At 38.7% G+C, this 8,489-nt stretch overlaps 1 pseudogene; it reads right to left on the bottom strand.

Moving 5' to 3' along the window:
* Positions 1 to 6,654: 6,654 nt before the first annotated feature.
* Positions 6,655 to 7,855, bottom strand: LOC130022725 (ADP-ribosylation factor-like protein 5A; annotated as a pseudogene).
* Between the last annotated feature and the right edge of the window lie 634 nt (positions 7,856 to 8,489).

Raw genomic sequence — 8,489 nt, 5'->3', positions numbered from 1 at the left:
TTATTCACCACATGGTATGGCAACCACACTGGCTTATTCCCTCAGTTATAGTAAGAGAGTCATTTCACATACTTTTTTTTTTAATCTTTTATTTATTTACTTATTGTTTTGCTTTTTGGATCACACCTGGCAATGCACAGGGGTTACTTCTGGTTCTGCACTCAGGAATTACCCCTGGTGGCCCTTGGGGGACCATATGGGATGCTGGGAATTGAACCCTGTTTGGCTGCGTCAAGGAAAATGCCCAACCCACTGTGCTATCACTTCAGCCCCTCATTTCACATTCTTAAATGTAGCTATTTACTGATTTCTGTCGTCAAAATGTTGCACAGGTTTGCCTACTTTTTGAAAGTACTATCACAAAAATGTCAAAGTTGTTCTGAAGATTTTTACAAAATAATTTATTTCCACACATTGATTTGTGTTTTAATAGGATGGTAGCACTATTCTCCTGTTGTTTATTGATTTGCTCAAGCGGGCCCAGTAACATCTCCATTGTGAGACTTGTTGTTACTGTGTTTGACATATTGAATACATCACGGGTAGCTTGCCAGGCTTTGCTGTTCAGGTGAGATACTCTCGGTAGCTTGCCGGGCTCTCTGAGAGGCACAGAGGAATTGAACCCAGCTTGGCTGGGCCAGCTGTGTGCAAGGCAAACACCTGACCGCTGTGCTATTGCTCCAGCCCAGTGTGTTTTAATAGCCTTAACTAAATGAAGTATCATTTCTTACCAGAAAAAAATTTAGCCAAACAATGGGCTATCTGAAGCCATAGAATTATGTATGCTTAGGTTGCTTTCTCAAATACTGTTTTCCATGTATGGAAAGCAGGCATTTTTTTTTTTTTGGATTCTGTGAGATACACAGCTACAGAGCTGTTCACTGAGGTACACAGTTTTAATCATACAATGTTCTAACACCCATCTCTCGACCAGTGTACATTTCCCAGCACCAGTGTCCTCAGTTTCTCTCTTGCCACACCTAACCCCAGCCTGTCTCTATGGTAGGCACTTTTCTTCTCTCTCTCTTTCTCTCTGTCTCTCTGTCTCTGTCTCTGTCTCTCTCTCTCTCTCTCTCTCTCTCTCTCTCTCTCTCTTATTTTAGGCATTATGGTTTGCCATACAGGTACCGAGAGGTTATCATGTTCGTTCCTTTACCTACTTTCAGCATACAGTTCTTATTCAGAGTGATCATTTCCAGCTATATTTGTTATAGTGATCCTTTATCCCAACTGCCTTCTCCAGCACTTGAGGCAGGCTTCTAACCATGGACCACTCCTCTTAGTCGTTGTCTCTACTGTCCTTGGATATTAGTCTCATATTATGTTTTTTTTAATATCCCACAAATGAGTGCAATAATTCTGTCTGTCCCTCTCCTAAAATTTCACTCAGCATGATACTGTCCATTCATTTATAAGAGATTTTCATAGCTTCAGTTTTCCTAACAGCCAAGTAATATTCCATTGTGTAGATCTACCATAATTTCTTTAACCAGTCATCTGTTCTCAGGCACTCTGAGGTGACTACTTAAAAAATGGATGTATCAGTCATAAATATGTATGGACATATAATCTTATCTTTATGAATATTTAAATTAAACATATAAACCAATAAAGCATGGTTGTAGTAAGGGAATATTAAATGCCCCAAAGCAATAGAAACTGTGAACTAGTTTTTAGTAGGAAGTTTGCCTAATAATTGGGGAATCTAGTGGGATGGGGACATACTGGGATGGGTGAAGGAGCAGACACTGATGGAGGAGGAGGTGCTGGACTGTATATGATAAAACTTGGCCATCTAAGGTTTTGTAAATCACCTGGTGCCTAAAATAGACTTTTTAAGTTAAGTCAGATAAAAAATCATTCAAAAATAAGATATTACAAGAACATAATAGAAAAATAAGCATGTATTTTAGCTTTCATCAAGCAAGATGATAACTGTATTAAAATATGATGACAATTTATTAATGAAATAAGTAAAAGTTAAATTACAAACTCTTGAAAAGTGTATTTTATTTTTAAAAGTTGTTCACAATAACTTGTTACATTTAATATTTGAACACCAATCCCACCACCATTACACCTTCCTACCACCATATTTTGAATGTTTCCACCCCAACCTGCAAACCATGCCCCCAAAGGGGATCTAAATAATTTATTTTGTGTGAATAATCCACTAAAAATGATCCAAATAAAGTTCCTTAGAGGAAAGTGTGTGAAGATTGTTGTATTTCACCCTGGAGTCATTAAGCCCTTGTATAATAGATTAGTAACATGTTGTTTAAGGTTCAGCCTTGTGGCTTATATATAAAAAAATATATATATATTTCCTTCCTGAGGTGGGTTGTCTTCTACTTTACAGCCCAGCAAGTGTGGTGTGCTACTATTGGTACATCAGTGGTGTAAAGTTGCAACCATGCACTCCAGGAATAGAGGTTAATTTAATTTTAATTCCATGGTGACTTTGGAGTCCATAGGCATTTCTATGGCATATTGCCCTGCGTTGCTCTCTTCCGAGAGATTTATTTCTGAGTGTCTGGATCATGGTTGATAATGAGCTTATATGGCATCAGAGGCAGTTCCTGGGCATGACTGCCAGGCTACAGAAAATACAGGGAGACCGGGGAGGAGGCCCATTCTAGACCCGGGGTGAGCCTGGAGATTTCAGTCCTGAGCTCCATATAGCTGGGTTTTCCAGCAGATTCACTCATGAATGAGCCTTGTCTGAGCCTGTAGAGATCAGTTGGAAGCCTGGCAGCGATTGTGTTCTGGTAGTTTTCAGCTTCCAGGGCTCTGTTGGGGCAGGGAGGAGAACTCACCAACCTCCCTGTGGATTGTCCTTAATAAGACAGCCTTATAGTATCTTTCTGTGTTGCTCTCTCCTGAGAGATTTATACAATGTAAACTTCCTTAAAAGTCTTTAAAAAATGTCTTTAAAAACATAAAGTGACTGCACACATTTGTGGACTATAAAGAAACAGAATGGGAGACTAACACCCAAGGATAACAGAGATAAGAACCAGGAAGATTGCTCCCTGGCTTGGAAGCCGGCCTCATATACTGGGGGAAAAGGCAGCTCAGATAGAGAAGGAACCACTAAGTAAATGACACTTGGAGGGCTCACTCAGGATGGGAGATGTGTGCTGAAAATAGACTATGGGCCAAAAATGATGGCCACTTACTACCTGTATTATTAGCTTATTAGCTATAATACCCCAAGGGGGGGGAGAGAGAGAGAGAGAGAGAGAGAGAGAGAGAGAGAGAGAGAGAGAGAGAGAGAGAGAGAATGTGCCTGCCACAGGGGCGGGCAGGGGAGGGCTGGGTGGGAGTGGCGGGAGGAATACTGGGAACATTGGTGGTGCAGAATGGGCAATGGTGTAGGGATGGTTGCTTGATCATTGTGTGACTGAAATGTAATCACAAAAGTTTGTAAGTCTGTGATTGCAGCTCACGGTGATTTTTTAAGAAAATAAATTTTTAAAAAGTGTTGCTTTGTTGTGTTCACGAATAGTTTCTTAGAAAATGATCTTATTTTAAGCCACATAGAGCGATAGCACAGCGGTAGGGCATTTGCCTTGCACGCAGCCAACATGGCTGACCCGAGTTCGATTCCTCCGCCCCTCTCGGAGAGCCAGGCAAGCTACCAAGAGTATCTCGCCCACATGGCAGAGCCTGGCAAGCTCCCCGCGACGTATTCGATATGCCAAACACAGTAACAACAAAGTCTCCAATGGAGACGTTACTGGGCCCGCTCGAGCAAATCGACATACATTAAATCTAGATTGATTTGTAAAAATATTTCTTTGTTTTAGGATAAAGCGATAGTATGTTGGTATGTTGGTTAAGGGATCTTGCTTTGGATGCAGGTGTCCTTGGTTTGATCTCTGGCACTGCATAGGGTTCCCTGAGCATTGCCAAAAGAGAACCTCGACACAGAGGTATAAGTAAGCCCTTGCACTGCTGAGTGTGTCCCCGTTCCCCCCCCCCCCCCCACAAACACACCAATTCTTTGACTTCAATATTAAGTTCCCATTCCCTTCCCTTTATTGCTGTTACTGCAATGATAGGGTTGGCACACATGTTTTGTTGTGGAACTTTCACACTTGACCTTTTATACAGTGAAGTTTATGCCCTTTAATTGCAGTGCTTGCACACAGTGACTGTGGTATGCCAGAGGACACATTTGTTGTAGCACTGATGGTATCAGCAGACAAGTGGCACTACAATTGACACATGCATGAACTAATTGTCAGCACCACACTTGCAAGGCAATGACCACTGAGCCATTCCTGGCTTCCTATTAGAAATTTTACAATGGCCTTCTGGATTCAAGTGGAAATTAAAACTACATAAATTATTTTATACTTACCTGGCAAATTCAAGTTATCATGCCAAAGTGACATGGTCATCTTTGCTGTGGTGAGTCCCAGCAACATGGCCTACTACTGAGGAAAGCACCAGAGAAGATGGGCTATCCTGAGCTTAATCTCTGGGGCTGAATATGTTAATGTGGCCAGCCATTCCCATCCATGATCAAGGAATTTTTAAAATTTGTAAAAATGTTAAAATGTCAATTTAAAAATACTACACATTGAATCTTATAGGAGATGCTAAAGCTTTTCTCAGAAGAAATTACTTTATTAATTTCTATATATAATATTGCTAAGGAATGTATTATTCAAAACTCAAGTGAAAGAATAAATGATAAAAACAAAACAAAACAAATAAAAGCAATCAACAATGATACCTTTCACATTAATAGATTTCAAGGTAGCAGTAAAGAAAATACAACAGTACACATTATTAGCTACCAAATTGAAGAAAAGAAGAGAAATAGAAGAGGATGCAAAGAGTTTGTCTACTTTCAAATGTTAAAGACGTGGCCCCCAATTACTGCCAGATGTAGCTCTGCTTGCCTTGGTACTACTGGGTCTGTAGCACTGCTGCGCTGGGCCCAGATGTTAGTCACACAACTGGCAGTGGCCTATACTCCTCATGGAAGACTAAAAAATGTAGCTGAAAATCTTAAAAGTCATGACCCATTAAATATACCAGTGTTAATTTTATGAAGTTTGCATTTAAATATTTTTAATTTACTAAAAAGAGAGAATAGTAAATCTTATCTTTGAATGGTGATGGCCTTTCTGAGCATTAGAACAAATGCAAAATCCCAAATGTCAAATATTGGAATGTATTTGAGAGTTTCTAACCCCCAAACTTTGGACAGGTACAGACAAATTAAATATAGGAATATAACTGAGAAAGAAAAAGGACTCCATACAAATGTGACTCTTTTCTATACCAGTCATTGAGGAAGATTTGGAGTGAGATAAGCTTCCATGCTTATCTGGATTTGGTGGAGGATATTTCTACCAAGGCTACTACTTACTTCCAGACAGGTGAAGGGAAGGTAGTGTAACCAACCCTAAATATATTTCCTAGAACCAACTAGGCTAGCCAACTCAAAGTCAATATAGTTGGACAAATGCTTGCTTTAATTTTAAAAAACCTATACTATTTCAGCTCATCATTAAGTTCTGACCAACCTAAGAAGAAAATCAGAGACCCAAGAGCCCAATGGTACTATCTAGACTTGATCTGACATATTCCATCCTCATCTGTTTTCCTCTATATTGGCATTATTTTCTTTTTTCTTTTCTTTTAGTTTAAAAAATAGATTTTTAATACAGATAATTAATAGCATTAAAAATTTGCATTTTGTAGTTGTCAAACAATGAATTACTGGTATAAGAACATAATATGAAAACCCACAGAAACAGAAATATCTCAAATTATTCTAGTTCTTTTTTTTTTTTTTTTTTTTTTCCCCCTTTATTTTATTTTATTTTTTTTAAAGTTGTAGATTTACAATTTTTTGTGCTTTGGTTTCAATTATACAATGATCAGATACCCATCCCTCCACCAGTGCCCATTTTCCACCACCATGGATAATATCCCTCCCACCCCCATCCCCCCATCCCCCCGTCTCTGTGGCAGGGCAATCCCCTGTGTTCTCTCTCTCCTTTTGGGTGTTGTGGTCTGCAAAAGAGGCATTGAGTGGCAAACATGTTCAGTCCATAGTCTACTTTCGACATGCATCTCCCCTCCTGGGAGGATCCTCCAAACATCCTTAAGAAACAAAATTTTAATTTAAGAAATTTTTGTTGCTTGGGAAATAAGCTTTATCTCAAATTCACTTCAAATGCTTTTAAATAAATACCTAAATTAAGAAGATTCTAACTTAATTATTCAATAGTATTTTATAGGGTGATACTTGTCTGGATAGACATGTTTTATAAAACAGCTTTTCACTAATGCTTAAAAAAACACTGATTTTAACCATAATTAATGACTGACTGATTAATAGATTTGTAATTTAGTCAGTAACCCAGATGGCATAAGCACCAATAAAAGGAAACAGCTGAGAGTTTAATGGGAAATTCTACCACTGACGCTAAAGCAAGAATATAACAAGATATCCTCAACTGGAATTATGTTTCCATGCATGTGATTTGATCAACAAAAAAATAGGTACACAATGTTAAGTTTTTCCCTTTTTTCTTTCTTTTGTTTTTAAGAGCTGCTCAATAATTTGGGGGTGGTGGTGATGTGGGTGGTTAGTACAAGAAAGAGAACATAGAGGAAAAATACAAAAAGGCAATTAACATCAATACCAGTACTCATTGCATTATGGTTATACTAAGAATATTATTAATTTTTGTGTTATCCACTTTCCCTTAGAACATAAATCAAAGCCATTTACTGGAACTTGAGGTATTTACACAATACATACACAACTTTATGCAAAATACTTTTTATAAGTAAGGTTATGTTTTAAAAGAGGAAACTGATTTGTGCTGATTTGAATTTTGACTTAATGAAAGAAGAGAACAACATTCAACTAGGGAGGGTTATACTGATAATAAAGCTCTTGAAGTTAAAATGTTTTCCTCTCCCTTTACACTTACCACAGGCCACACAATGTCCTGAGAGGATTCGTTATAAGAAAAATGTCAATCACAGCTTTAAGACCTTGCTTTGGAAGGAACTAATGAGAAAGTAGATTGGGAGTGAGGCTTCATCTGTGTTTTCAAATAAGTGGTCCTAGTATTTCTTCTTATAGAAAAAGTTTAAATCAGTTTATTATAAATATACCTAAACCATGAATTTTTGCAGCCTTTAGGTAAAGTCCAGCACTTCGTTCATAACAAAAGTCCATGAGAGAGGAGGTCACAGAGATCATCTAATCTTAAATCGTGACATCATCCACTCAAATCCATAACCCCTTGCCAATAAGAGCACAGCATGCCTGTATATGCCACTGGTGATCTTTAATAGAAGTTAGTTTCCAAAACGGGGTAACTTCTGCTACAGTCATGCAGTCTTTAACATCTTGTTTATTAGCAAAAATCAGCAATCCAGCTTTCTTTAGGTCCTCATGGGCTAACATTTTGTAGAGTTCTTCTCTAATCACAGAAATCCTTTCTCTCTCTGTACTGTCCACAACAACTATTACAAACTCTGTGTTGGTACAATAAGTGTTCCAGGAAGAACTGAAGAGACTCTTAGCCACCAATATCCCACGTTAGAAAACGTATTATTATTATTTTAATTTTTATTAGTGAAACACCATGAGGTACAGTTGTAGACTTACAAATTTTTGTGCTTGGGTTTCAGTTATACCATGATCCACTATCTCTTCTACATTACTTCCTATTGTAGGAGACGTAGGTACAACTTCATTCATGGAAAACTGAAAGAAGGGTTGTTTTCCCCCTGCATTATCCAGCCCCACAATGATAACTTTGTCCTCCTGGTGATTGAACAGCCTCCAGATCCTGGTGAAGCGAATGCCCATTCTCGGGCGGGGGACCCGCGTCCCCTCCACCTTCCACCCCGGGCCGCCTGTCCTCCCCGGGGCTCAGGAGGATGGGGGAGGAAAGAGCCGAGCGGGAGCCGCTTCTCCCACACCCGGCCCCTCACTGTTGGCGTTATTTTCAAATCTGCTCTTCTCATTTGAAGGCAGCAATGGTTCCTGGGTGGCACTAGGCAAGCCCTTTCTTCCTAACAACGGTAAAGGAAAAACTTATTAAAGGAAAGTAGCTTTAGAGAAGATAAAGGTCTTCATTGAGTGGAATGACTTGATGGGTTTTTATGAACATAAAAGCCTGCCAACGTGGTTAGTTGGACCAGAGGTGGGTGGACCTCCTTTATTACCAAAACCAGAACCCTTTGAAGGATAAAATTGGGCAATGTTAATCATTTCACCCACCAGAACTTTAGGCATATTTTAGTATGGTTAGTATAAACCTACATCTGTGCTTCCCCTTCTGAAGAAATGAAGGTCATAGGTAGTTAAGCTATTGTGCATTAAAGAACAAGAAAAAAAAAAGAACCACCCTAAGAAGCTAAATATAAAATAACTGAAAATGTCAAAGCATGGACTAATAGAAACTTTTATGCATTGTTAATTATGTTTATGTTGACTGAAA

The sequence above is a fragment of the Sorex fumeus genome, unplaced genomic scaffold (assembly GCF_029834395.1).
Source record: "Sorex fumeus unplaced genomic scaffold, SorFum_2.1 ptg000020l, whole genome shotgun sequence".
Taxonomy (NCBI): domain Eukaryota; kingdom Metazoa; phylum Chordata; class Mammalia; order Eulipotyphla; family Soricidae; genus Sorex; species Sorex fumeus.
Note: the sequence above shows the minus strand (reverse complement) of the source record. Positions and strands in the feature narration are given on the sequence as shown.